Consider the following 15,067-nt stretch of genomic DNA (forward strand, 5'->3'; position numbering starts at 1 on the left):
AGGCTGGCCTCCTCCCTCCTTTCCATTTGCCAGCAGGCAAATACATTTTTGTGCACGCAAGCTTTTAATATGTAATAATTCCCAGGGTGAATTTTATATGGGGTGTGTGCTCTATATATGTTTTTAATTTTTCTATGTTTTATTTGATTTGATCCATTTTAGCAGGATAATTTTAATTGTTTTTAAGTTTTTTTATTGTAAAGTCGTTAATACTATTTTATCTGTGAGATGCCTTGTGTCCCTTTCTGGGAGAAAGGCAGAATATAAAATAAATAAAAATAAATTTCATCTATTTTTTTTTCTGACTAAGAATAAGAATAATTGTCTGTGGTGGTTGTTTCTTTAAAATAATAGCTATAAATCATGGTTGTAAGATGGCAATATTGGTGATGACAGGTGGAGTGAATCTGACTTATTGTTTATATTTATAGGTAAAGGCTTTTGATTCTTACATCCTTCTTAGTGTGTGCCTTTCTTTTTAACTTCACTCATTTATTTTCAGTTGGTGGGTGGGTGAGAAATACTTTTCCAAGACTCATGCAATTGTTCTCTTCATTCAAAAGCTCAAAAAAGGGTCAGGGGGAAGAGTGAAATCATGAATAGGAGCTTTCACCTTCCTTCTGGTGAGCTTTTTAGTTCATCAATATAACTTATATTTAAAAACCAAGTTAGAATTAAAGTCTATCTCCTATTTAAACATAAACATAATAGTCCCTTTCCTTTTGTGTAAATATACAAAATAGTCAAGCCTTATAACCTAACTTTGAACTGCACAGTTAGGGGACTTGAATTCAAACCCTTTCACAAACAAATCTTAGCACACAGAAAATGGGAAAACAATGGGGGAAATAGGCTGGAACTTACCCACACATCTCTGTAACATCTATTATGAGCACAATGAAACTGGACCATAGTTGACAGCAAAGTTGCTACAATCACAAAGTACAATTATAGTTGGCCCTCTGTATCCAAGGAACACTATTTTACTACCCCAATCTATATAATGGGACTTGAACATTCACAGATTTTGATATCCACAGTGGGTCCTGGGACCAAATCTCAGTGGATACCAAAAACTCACTGTATATATAAGTTCATTCACCAGTAGGTCTAGCCAGTAAGGCTGACTTGTTAGCTTGTCTATGTTTAGGGTTGCAGCCACAGGCATTTATTTATTTTAATACCAATACAGAAAAAAGTGTGTTGCATGAACATAGTAGGGAAAAAATGAGCAAGGTTCCAGGATCTATCTTAAATCCAATGAACATTTAAGACACATAACTTTGCTCCTACCCCCTGAAGCCTTTCTTAGCCCTCCAGAACAGACATTTAGGTTGCATGTAGGGTAACAATGGAGACTGCCATTGATTTGCCCTCTCCTGATTCCATTGATAGAAGCAGTTTCATAGTGAATGTCCTTAGCTGGATTCTGGTCTAATTCTGTATATATTGCCTGCTGCATAGTTCTGAGAAGATGTGAATAGCAATGGCTTGATATGCTTATTCAATAGTGATGTCATGGAGAAAAGGTCAAAAGCAGCATTTGAATTCTACTCAAGCTGGTAAGCTATCAAAATATTACATCCATTGCCAAACAATTGGTTAATATTGGATAAATGTTAGCTAAATAAACATACAGCAGCAAGCAGACATAGAGGCAAACTCACAGACAATATTAATAGTATTCAGTTTTACCTCTGGATACTCTGATACTGCATTGAACTTCACAAATTAAGCAAGGTCAGATTAGGTCTGTCTGTGGATTGGCTACCTTTAGAAACCAAAAAATGGCTACAGACTGTGGTGACAGTAACTTCTAGGTGACCTCTCAAACTGCCCTTTTCTTCCCAAATAAAATTTGGGAACGGAAAACCACTTTGACAAGGCTTCTCACAACTGGACTTTTTACAAAAGCACAAAATCTCCTGCCGCTCTGATTGTACTTTCTCTAAGAAGAGCTACAAACCAAACCAGGGCATTGGGTGAAAAGGGGCTGACTCTGTTTGATAATACTGACTTCTGAACCCAATTTAACACCTTGAATAAGATACTGTTAAATTGTAAAACAGCAGCAGCAACTCAGAGCAGAGCAGATTAAAATACTACCGATTTTTTAAAATGCTTTTGGATATATTCCTACTGGGGCTTGTGATCTTCAGAGTCAAACTATGCCACCATATTGTTCAAAATAACAAAAGATTCACCATTGCAGCTGCTAATACTGTATAGTACAACCTTCCTACCTGCCTCAGAATATGTGTGTGTGGGAGTGTTGCATACTTGAGACTGCTCCTGTGTAAGGTTGCCAGAGTTGAAATTGTTGAGGGCGTCTGTAGCTTTAATGATTGCATAAAAGATGGAATTTCAGCACCTGTTGCATGTTACCAGTTTGTGTGACAAGCAACATCTGTTAAACTGCTCTCTGCTACACAATCATTAAAGATACAGGAAATCTCAGCAGTTTGGCCATCACTTCTATAGTCTGCATTAATGTCTAATTCCTCCCATGACAATTTCTGCCAAGTTATCTGGATGTCCCTACAATCAACATGGGGAGACATACCTCCTCAAATAGGAAACACCATATTATATTGGGAATTGACTTAGATGGTTGGCTGGGATAAATAAATATAGAGCTCTTTAAACATTTTAGTATCTGCCCTGAGGATCCCTTTCTTCTGGACGGGCATTCTCAAGGCAAGAAGTTTAATACGAATAGCCAGAAATTAATGTTGCTACCTTCCAAGTATTTTATGATTATTTTGAATGGCAGCCCACTAGATGTGTCTAATGGCCATTACACCTATCATTCATTGAGAAGGTGACCAATGTAGTGGATTACTTCCTGAGCTCTCCTAGTTTGTTACCTGTTGTAAAAATCCTCTTGGTAAGAAACTGACCAGAAAGTGACCATTAGCCCATTAAAAGATATAGCTATGTTAGTCTGGAAAATCAGTATGCAAAGGAATCTTATAGCACTGAAAAAACATTTATCTGAGGAAGTCTAAAAAAGCCCATGCTACCAACTTCTTCCTTTCAGTTAGTCTCAAACATGGTACAAGATCCCTTTGCATACTTACTACCCTATTAAATTAGGAGATTATCGCATTACCTTTGCTCCCAGCATATATGCAGGATGTAACTTTAAGAAGGTGGTTCTTGTCACATTCACCCGTTGTCATTCATGAAAAGATGCAAGAGAAGCCCAGGTTCCAAATGACTTGCCTGCTGCTTGGCGATGGGTGAATGCGATAAGATCTGCCTTCTTAAATTTACATCCCACATCTTTGCCGGGAGCAAAGGTAATGCGATAATCTCTTTAGTCATACAGTTGGCACTGGAACAACCTGGAAAGAAAAATGCATATTCACTGGAGATGGTTACAAAAGGAAACAGATGACTTAAATGAATGAAATCTTTAATTCCTGAGATCACTGATCTGTTGTATGGTCCCATTTTGTTTGACTTTAGGAATAAAATCTTGGAGGGCAATCTAGAGGCTATGAAGAGTTACCAGTCAATTGGAGAGCTCCTAAAATCACATTTAATCCAGTCACTTTTTACCAAAATCTCTAAATTGCAAAATGCAATTTGGTTTGATGCTGAATGTAGGAATACAAAAATGGAATTAACCAAACTCATTAGGAGGGTTAAAAATAATTGGTCAGAAAATTCATATATGAGCCTGATTTTTTAAAAAAAATTGCAGAGTTATGCCCTTCTAAAGAAACAGAAAACTGCATTTATATGATAAAGATGGGTGGATTTTTACTTGGCCTTTGGGCAAAGGGATAAAGTAAAATTCTGGAATATGGTTCATTCAAGTTTAAGGGTCGCTATATTCCATCTGAGAGTCAGTGTGGTGTAGTGGTTTGAGTGTTGGACAATGACTCTGGAGACCAGGATTCAAATCCCAGTTCGACCATAAAATTCCACTGGGCTAGAGCAAGTCACACTCTCTCAGCCTCAGGCAGGCAATGTCAAAACTCCTCTGATTTGCACAAGGTCACCCAGCCAGTTTCCATGGCCAAGTAGGGATTCAAACCCTGGTCTCCCGTGTCTGGGTCCAACACTCAAAACTATTGCACCATGCTGGTTCTCATCAGCCAAAGTCAAATCAGTGACTATCAAATGTATAGAAATCAGAATATTTTTTTTCAAAATACTCTTTATTCATTGGTATATACACGTGGGTCAAAAATTAAAATGCCATGTGTTGGCTGGATAAGACCTAAATATTGTGTAAAAGACACATGTATGCACACATGTGCTCACAGATATGCCATTGTACATTTATTTTGCCCATAAACCATTTCATTTGTTAAGAATGTACAACATACACTATATTTCATTAAAATGCTAGATGTACATAAATGTTCTTCTTCAAATTAACCCATCTCCACAATGAAACAACAGGAAACTAAAAATGGTGACTATTTCCAGAGAAAAATATATTTTTCCCATTTGTTCTTTCTCTCCCCATAACCATATGTGTATGTAACAAGGAGTAGCCTTAATGGATTACAAGTAAACATGCATAGTATTGAACGACACATGCAGAAAAGCATTGAGGTGAATTATCTAAATCCTGCCAGATATTGAAAATCAGGGCTCTGCTGGAGCTTTAGAAGAGTAGATCAGCTCAAATTGACAGGTTTGATGTTTTCTCCTTTGTTTGCACCAATTTGTGAAACCTAGCAACAGCCAGTATTAAATGAAGGAGAGAAATGTACATAAATATTCCATGATAGACCTTGACATTTTTGAGTATTTATAGCTTATGAATGGGTAGTGGATTTTTAAAATGCCTGATCATGTGATGAGTTCAGCTCATAAAATAAATTAGCCTGGAATCTGACATTCTTTTTAATCCTACAAAAGTAGTGGGCATTGATCAATGGAAGCAATAATGTTTTCATAGAGAGTAAAGAACATCGGTTAGAATAGCATGCCGTTTCTCCCTTAGTTGAAAGGCATAAAACACCAGAGTAAGACTGGGATTTTGTGTTACCTCTAGTTAAAACTTTTTTCCCCTTAAGGGATTGGTTAGAAAGCTGCTTTTTTTTTTAGCAGCCCAGCACAAGAAATTGAGAGCCAGTAAGATGCGGGGGGATATCAGATTGGGTTCAGATCTCTCCACTCAGTCATGAAGATGACAGGCCAAATATGACATGGGCCAAGTACCACCTCTTTCCAGCTTAAACACTCATTTAGTTTTCTTGTGATGAGAGCATTGGGGAGTGAGGCCTTTATTAGTGACTTGAATATGTTAGAGTAAATTAGGATGGAAATATAAAAAACAAATCAAAACATTATAATAGATAGTATAATAAACTATTATTATTATTATTATTAACAATTATTATAATAAAAACTATAATAATGTTTAACTGAATCATGAAATGAGGTGAGCATAATTAAAACTGATTAAAATGTAGTACTTCTCTCCCCCCCCCTCCCCATCTTAAAAAAATAAATCTGAAACCATTTTCAATAAAATGTAATAGGCTATAGAAGAAAATGTGGACTGCCTCCTGTGGAATCCCAGGATCTGCAGTGTGGCAAGCCCTGGTTTGTACTTTCATGGGAGAACACTAATGAATACCAGTTGTGTCAGCCATGGGTAAAAGTGATTATGAATCTTTGAGAATCAGATAATTAAGACTAAAGTGATGCCTCAGAGGTATACTCTGGATATGGTTGGATTCCAAATCCATAACTGAATCTGAATGAATTTGACATGAATTGGACTTGCCTGAAATGAACTGTATCTGAATCTAAACACTCTTGAAGATTTACTAGCAGTTTGGATTGAGAACGAGACACAGACAGTATCCAAAATGGTGGGATCAGGATTAAGATTACGGTTTCTCCCAAACTGTCCATATAAAAAACTGGGGTATAGCCCCTGCCATCTTGGGACTGGCTGCTTTGATTTCGAATCACAGGGACTGGTTTTATTGGGTCTCTCCAATTCCAGTGCTTTGAGAAAGGATAATGAACTAATATATTGCAGGATGAAGGCATAAATTTATACCAGTTCTCTCCCATCAAAAAGGAAAACACCAACATTATTTTGGTGGGACCTAGCTGGCTGTAGCATTGGGTTCTTGCCTGGAAAATGCTGTTCAAATCTTTCCTTTCTTTTACCAATAAATACTTCTATTCTTGCAACTGAAGGCTCCATATTCATCATTCACTACATGGTCTGCAGAACTTCCTTTTCCAATCTTGTTTTCTCTTTCCTTTTTCCTCACCATAAAAAAATAAACTATAACAAGCAGCATTTGCCAAGTAAAAACAAAACCTAGTGTTCAGAGAGGCACTGAGATGAGAGAGGGCTGAGAGGGAGAAAATAGGGACTCGATTTTTTAAAAAGCCCCACAACAACTCAACAATCAAATAGAGTGTTGACAACAGAAAAAGCTTTAAGCTGTCCTTCCTCATAACTCTCCTTCCTTCTGATGGTTTGCAGCTTTCTATTCCAATGAGATGTTCATGATATATGCCATTTTCATAACAACTATTTCCAAAAACAAGTGGGAGGGGAGGGAATCAGGATACACAAATCAACCCTCCTTCAAATGTGAAGATTCAGCTTTCACACAAAAAACTAGTGCACCTGAACCCCCCCCCCCCCCTGATTTCTTACCAAAGTTTCCCTTTATGGTTTAAGACAGTCAGCGATGGGGAACCTTTTAGAGACTGAGTGCCCAAAGTCAGTAGCATTCTTGCACAGGGTGTCTCCAGATGCTGGGGGCGGGACTTCCAGGGGTGGGATTCCAGGAGGTGGGACTTCCACCTTCTCGGGGCAGGATTTCCAGGGGGAAAATCCAAGGCACACTCTCTCAGCCTCAGGCTAGCAACAGCAAACCGCCCTCTGACGAAACTTGCCAAGGAAACTCTATGATAGTTTCATGTTAAGGTTGTCATAAGTTGGAAATCACGTGAAGGCACCACACACACAATTCACACCCTCTCAGCCTCAGAGGATGGCAATGGAAACCCCCCTCTGAGGAAGCTTGCCAAGAAAACCCCATGATAAGGTTGCCTTAGAGTCACCAGAAACAAAGGCACACATCACACACACACACATACATGTCTAGGAGGAGGAGGAGGAGCCTTGGGGGAAAGGACTTCCGGCCGGAAGGGTTGAGCTTCTGGCTGGAAGGAGTGGGGCTTCCACCCAGAAGGTCTACACACATGTCATGGCTTGGTTTTCTCTGGCAGAACCAGGCTGGTGACACGTGCCTCCACACCCTTCCTTGCTGTGGCTGTTGTGTGCCCTCCAAGAAGGCTTTGCATGGAAAGAGGGCACACGTGCCATGGATTCGCCAATACAGCTGTAAGTTGTTCATCAAAAAATTGAAGGATATGCACATTCTTTCTCTGAATCTCTCACTGTAAAGGCCATTCTTGCACAAAATGTCCTGCTCATATTTATCTTTTTCTCCCTATTTTTATTTTAAAAATGCCCAACAAAATCAAATATGAATTAAGATTTCATATCAGTTAGCATCCTGACTACATACTAAAGAGCTTAACCAGGGTCTTGGGTGAGATGTTGAAAGTTTTGATGATATTATGATGCATTGTTGATGTAATCAATAAAGGGACTCCATTTATCTTCAAAAGAGTCGTATTCATCTGACACATGACAGCCATCATAAGGGACCCCTGTAAATTTCATCCAATTCTGCAAATATATAGTTGTTGTTTTTTGAAAAAAGTGATTGACAGTTGTTTAAAAAAAATAAAAAAATGAAGGTGCCCTGCATAGCTTCCCTACAGGTTTTATATTCCATAAGAGGATACTATGCTTGCCCATTTCATCAGTTCTGACAAAGAGAAGAATGTTAAATCCATGTATTGATTTCTAATGATAGTAAGTGAGAGGCACAAAGGTTAAGAGTTCTGAATTGACATTCACATTTGGATCTGAATCAAATCAGGCAGCCTCTGTGCTGTTCCAGGCTGAATAGGTCTGTTTTACAAATTGCTGAAATCAGAGTCTGAACCAAATTTTCTGGTCAGGGCAAATCTCTAATAAACCCATACATTTAAAAGTATTGGGGAAAGCACTGTGCTTTACCCCAAATCTAATACGTCCATGAAGAGGGATTCACAGATGCTATCATACATGAAATTAGTGGGCTTCTGGTGCCAGTAAGAAAGCAAAAATTTCAATGGATAAAATCTATGAATCTCAGTTTAGGTATCACAAAGGAACAGGAAACAAAGAAATGCAACACACTTGCTCAACTACATCCCTTGCTTCTTCATAAAAAAAAATGTAGAAGCTTTAAGATATTTCTGGTTATTGACTTTCACAGAAGAATCAATAAGAATCATGCTTGAAGTAGATGTACTGTAACGATTTACCATGCCGATCTGCAACTGATTCAGCTAAATCCAGAATAATGAAATAAATCTGGCTGATTTGGAGCAAATTGTACTTGTTCCAGATTGAAATGGAACAGGGTAGTTCAGGTCCATTGTTGAATATCACAGTCTCAGAATACGTTGGATGAAGACCTGGACATTATGGAACGTCCTGGACACTTGGAATGTCAAAAGACCTGGAATCATTAAAAATGAGTATGCATGTGTGTGGGGAGGGTGGGGGGGGGGAGACAGGAATTGTGCTTCCAAGATAACCATGTAAGGAAGATCCTAAGGCATTGTGATGCAAAGGGTGAGGATGTGAGTTGAACTGTGCTCATGAAGAGAGTTTTTATGACTTTGAGGACAAGGATAAGGCTATCACCAGCACTCACCAATCCCATTGTTCATGGGGAAGGATTATTTGAAGTGACTGAAGTTGTACCCTGTAGTATTATCCCCTCCAGTATTTGCAACTGATAGTGAAAGAGCTACAGTGGTACCCCGGGATACGAATGCGCCGCCTTACGAAATTTCCGGGTTACGAAAAAAATCAATTGAAAAAAACTGTTCCGGGTTACGAAGGTTATTTCGGGTTACGAAAGAAATTTTGGTGCTTTTCGGCGCTTTTTCGCACCAAATCGCGGCTTTTCCCCATTAGCGCCTATGGGTTTTCGGCTTGCGAAAGCCTTTCGGGTTACGAAAGCGGCGGCGGAACGAATTAAATTCGTAACCCGGGGTACCCCTGTATAATAAGGTGTGGGTGGTTGTTGACTTTTTTGTTTTGTTTGTACACTCATCCCTCCATATTTGCAGATTTGATATTTGCAAATTTGAATATTCATGGATTTGATTAATGTGTTCTCTCTAGGAATATCTAGGTCCTCCAGTGCAACTCTATGGTCAACTTTAAAAGTTGTACTGGAGGACCTAGAGATTTCTAGAGAGGTGTCCTCTTAGGTAAAAACACATTATTTTTGTTATTTACAGTTTTTCCATATTCTTGTGGGTCTTGTGCCACTAACCCTAGCGAATATGGAGGGACAAGTGTATTTTGATATTCACAGGTTTGGATCCAATCATCTCTCTTGAAATGTACCAAGCTTCCTTGCTAACATTTTGGTCTTGGATCCTTCCCACTGCTACTGATCATATGCCTCATCCATTCTCATGCAACATGTCAGAATCTGATTTCCACCAATTTTCACTGAGCCTTTATAAAATAGATATAAAATCAGAAATTATAGTCAAAGTGCTAAAGTGCTTTAGCAATATTATAATAGTTAAGCATATTTTGTTGCTCACATTTGTTTCCCTTGCTTGATCTCTGCTGACTCTATGTTCTGGAATCAATAGGCGTGTTTAATTGGTTGCCATCTTTATTTGGTTTGAGACAGTAGACAGTATTGGGAGCTGTTTAGCATAGGAAAGAAGTAGGTGATATGACACAAGTGTATAAAACTATGCATGGTGTGGAGGAACTGAATAGGAAGATGTTTTCTTCCCTTTCTCATAATCCAAGAACCCCAGGTTGCCAATTAAGCTAAATGGTGGGATATTTAGAACAGATAAAAGGAAGTCTTTGTCTGAAGAGTATAATTTGAACTAAGAAGTTTTCTATGCACTTCAGTTTCTTTCAGTCACAATAGCTGTCTATTATCTAAATATTGTATCCTTGTTGATATGTGCATGGCTTTGTTGTGGCCTTCTCATAGGCATCTAGGTAACAACTGTACGAACAGAATCTTGAACTAAATATATCTTTGGTCTGATTTGTCACAACTCTTCTCATGTTCTTAGGAGCATGAAAATCAAAGTCTGACCATACATTTACTAAACTGGATCAATTCCATGTAGTGGGGGAAGCAGTGCCATGCCTGTCCCTCATGCTCATTGCCCTGAAGTAACATCTACAGGGAACATACCTATGGAGAGTTACACACACACAAGTTCAGTATGGATGGTTTATACCATATCTTGGGGAAACAATGCAAATTAGGCTACAGGGATAAATCTATGCATGTTGAGCCCAAATCTACAATGCCAGGAGGGTGGTATTTCATAATCAAACTACAGATTGACTATAACAAACATGTAAATGTGCATATGGGCAATAACTAATGCTTTGCTAGAGCTCAGGAACCAACATCATGATCCTCTGCAGGTTTATTGAAAACAAAACCTCACATAATTGAATGGGCCTGAGTTCTAGCTAAGCCCCCACAGGATTTCAATCCAACACTGTCAAAAGAGGAAAGCCGGCTTTAAGACAGGATTGATGGATGCTACATACTTCTTCTCTTCATGAGCAATGTTGTTACTTGGCTTCTTCATCTTCTTCCCAAACTGTAACAACCTTTACTTCCCAAGATAATGATCTGTATTACAATCTGGATATAAAATACACCTCAATAAATGGTGACCTTATCTTAATGAAAAGGCCTTTAAAAATAAATCCTTCTCAGGTGCTTTCTGTAGGACATAATTAGCAATGTAAAAGGGTTTTACTTTGAAGTATCCTGGAGCCCAGATGTGCAGTATCCACTGAACGGAGGTGCCTTTGTCCACAGATATAATTGCTGCAATGAATTCTGTAAATGCATTCATGCTATTCCCCCAAGGGCTGTTCAAAAAATTACAGATTTCTCATCTTGCTAACATGTTATGTATGTTTCTAATTCAGGAGCAGAATAAGCACTGTATTCTATTGATATGTATCCCCAAGAAGCTTGGGTTTGGCTAGGAGGGGAGGAGGAGAAGGAAGGTTAAAGTGCTGACCAATCCCTTACCCACTCACTGGTGGCATAAGAGAGGTGATATAAGGGCTACTCTGGAAAAAAGGAAGGGGAAGGCTGACTTCCTCTGTTTTTTTTCCCACCTTGTAGAGAAAGTGTATTAAGTTACATAAAAGCTTATAAATTTGATGTGAACACAAGGAATTAAAGGACTGGCATATTTTTGAAGCCAAGATGACTAAACTGACGCTGTGGTACTTTGGCCATACAGTATCATGAAAACACACGACTCTAGAGAAAAGTCAGAAGGCAGTAGGACAAGAGGAAGACCATATTCCATATTCAGACTCAACCAAGGAAGCCACAGCCCTGAGTCTGTAAGACTTGAGCAGGGAAGCTGATGACAGATTGACCTGGACACCTCTCATTTCATGGGGTTGCCATAAGTCAAAGTTGACTTGACAGTAGTTAACAACATATGTTTTGTTTATGAACTATCAATGATCTTAATGATACAGTGGACAAAGAGGTGCCAAAAGGTGTAAAAACAAATGCTGCAAATAATTATGCTGCAGTTATTAAATTAGAACTAATGTGGAACTTATTTTCATCAGAAAAAATGAGCTTTAATCTCGTATCACAACACCACCAATGAAAGATTTAGACACAAAGGTGTAGCAAATTACAAAGCAACTGGAGTCTGACATTTCGAAGGAATGATGCTGAGCTCAGTATTCATAACATTCTCTGAAGTCATTGCAAATGAATCATGAGATCCTGAATCCATGGAGTTTATTGGTTTGTAAGTTCATCAATGATAATAATATTTAATTATTTAATTATTACCATTGATGAACTTACAATCCTATTATTATTATTATTATTATTATTATTATTATCCCGCCTCTCCCTGTATTGGATCGAGGCAGGTAACAAGATATGAAAGACAATAAAATCAAGTAAAAAAAAAGACAAAACACAGAAACAATAGTTAAAAGACATATTACATTTCAAGTTCCCAAACTCCCTCCCACCCTATAAAACAATAAAACAATTCCCAACCGATGGCCAATAACATCAATCAAGATAATTCAATCCAATGTGAACAATTAGGTAAGTGGAAAACTTGGAAGTCAATTTGGGAAGGCTTGCCGGAAAAGATCCGTTTTTATTGCCTGTGAATCTATTCCAGTTATGACTAACCAACTGGATTGAGGCTTATGCCTTCATTTTTTAAAATAAAGTTTATAATGCCTAATATATTTCATTTCATTTCCCCTTCACTGGAAAGAATAGGGATACTTATACTAGAAAGGGATGGGGCAGGTGTGGCCTAGTCTATGTGTGGCTCCAGCCTCTGCTTTCTAGCTCCCCAAACCCACCATATCTACACAAATACCCAAATCTACACAAAATGTGAAGATGAGCTTTCATCTTTTATCGCAAACACACTTCTCTGAAGAATTAATGCAGTTTGACATCACTTTAACTGTCATGGCTCAGTGCTAAGGAATCTTGGGATTTGTAGTTTGCTGTGGCACCAGTGGTCTTTAAGAGAGGAGGCTAAATATCTCACAAAACTCCACATCCCAGAATTCCACGGCAGTTAAAGCAGTGTTAAACTGCATTACTTCTACAGTGAAGATGTAGCCTTAGGCTCTTTTGGTCCAGGTAAGCAGCATCCTGGAAAAAGGTCACTGGACAGGACACCCTCTGAAATGGAGAACAATCACCAGGTTAAACCCTTTAACTGGACACATACATCAGCCAGCAACATCTGTTGTATGTATAAGCAAAAAACACAGGCTGGAATTAAATTGGGCAGTTATGAATGTGTAACTCAGAGCTATGCATTCATAACAGTTTTACATTCACAAACCCTACTTAGTCACTAGTTTAGGGAATGCATAAGGACCATGAAAGTCCTTCAGTCCTCACTTTCTGGGCAGCAGCTACTGCAGTCAATGGGTGCCTGTTCCCCTCTTGATTAGGAAGCAGAAGACCTACCTTCCCCTGCCAACATGAGCGATCTTCAGATCATGGGAAATTATATCATGGACCTGTTTCTGCCTGTGGTGATGCAAATGGATCACAGGAGGGGTGGGGACATCAGTTAGCTGTTCCCTGAGTGACAGGGGAATGGGTTGCCATTGATCACAGCAGCTGCTTTCAAGTAAGTAAGGATGGGGAGGGGTCAGACTGGGAGTTACTGTGTAGCTACATAACTGCAACGGTTACATATTTGTAAATGCACAAGTGAATTCTGACCAGAGTCAGGCACTCATTTCGCTTCAAGGAGTGAGGTGGGTGAAGCAAGGATGAAAACTATCACTTTGATTCAGCAGATATGAAGGTATATATATGAAGATGAGCACTTTGTACTTCTTGTACACAAACAGCTGCCTATCTATCCATATTACATGCACACTGAGCAAGTAGTAGGGTGTATATGAAATTAAATGCATGGAAGAGGATGAGATTAGCTAAAAATGAATATGTGGAGTGAGATTTTTCTTGCAATTGGTTGGCTGCAGAAAGGAACAAACAGAAACAGATTCATATATCCCTTATGGCTTTTCAAAATATTAACCCCCCCCCCCGCCTTTTAATTGATTTTACTTGGAGCTGTGTTTGTTGGGTATGACTGAAAAAATATGTCCACTCAATAACTTTTTAGATGTCTTTTGTAATTACTATTTGGACCAGGCATATCCTTTTTTTTTTTTAAATGAATCATTCCTCTTTCCTGACCTCCCCATTTCCTTCTTGACTTTTTCATGGCCATTTCTCTATCAACCATCGAAAGTCAAATAGAAGATGACTCTTTGAGAATACTCTTTGATTAATTTTTTATGTAAAGTTGAATTTTTGGGCCTCAGGCATGAAGCAATGTCAAAAGGTATGATGTAGCAAAGAAAATCTCTAGAAAAACAGGGAATGGTATGCAGGAAGTCACAGTATTAACAGATCCCTATCATCTGTCTTTCTGTTATCTACCTGTCTGTCTCAAACTCTAGCTATAACCTTTCGCTGTGCCTACTATGCAGCAATGAATGTGACAAAAAGAATTTATTATGGTTCCTCTATTCTATCCTCAGATCATTGTCCAACAGACCTTTTATGAGTGGTGAAGAGATGTTGTGGTTAGGTTCAGAGAGGCCAGATTAGAACCCTCAGTTACTTACTGTGATAAATTTGCCAGGCACTTTGAGCAAATAGTTGTTTGTATTCATTCAGAACTTCATGCCACAGTTGTTGGAGAGTCTAGGGAGGTGTTCAGAGCACCATCTGGTCAGTTTTCTCAGGATCCATTTCAGTTGCTGCAGTCTGGTGATGTGGACAAGAGGCTTGAATTAGTCCATCCTACCACATTTTGTCATGACTCTTGTCTCTTAAGATCCAGCAGTTATAGGTTGATTGGATTGATCCAAAGAGTGGTAAATGCATGACTGAATTAGGGGGAGGTGCCTGCTGTGTTGAAGGAGGTTGTAGTGTGCCCTCTCCTGAAGAGGACCTCTCTGGACCCAGAGATAATGGAGAACTACCTCCCTATCATTAATATTCTGGATTTTGGCAAAGTGCGTGAATGCATAGTGACTGGGCAAGTTCAAGTGTTCTTGGAAGAACCATATTATCTGGGCCCACTTCAGTCTTGTTTCAGGCCAGGTAACAATGCCAAAACATGCTTGCTTTCTCTCAATGATGAAATAATCCAGGGGAGTAGACCTAAACCTACTTCCTCAGATGCATTTGCCAGACCGACATGGCTATGTCTTTCAATTCTACCTTATTTACATCAGTTTGATGCCAATGCCTGGCAATCATGGAAAGGGTTTCCCCGAAAGAACTGCAGGCAATTTAAAGGAGGATTTACTCTTTGTACTGTATATGCTCATCTGCCTTTTGTTTCTGGTAAAGAGCTTTTGAAAGTTTTTGTTTTAGGACCATGC

The sequence above is a fragment of the Sceloporus undulatus genome, chromosome 1 (genome assembly GCF_019175285.1).
Source record: "Sceloporus undulatus isolate JIND9_A2432 ecotype Alabama chromosome 1, SceUnd_v1.1, whole genome shotgun sequence".
NCBI classification, from domain to species: Eukaryota; Metazoa; Chordata; class Lepidosauria; order Squamata; family Phrynosomatidae; genus Sceloporus; species Sceloporus undulatus.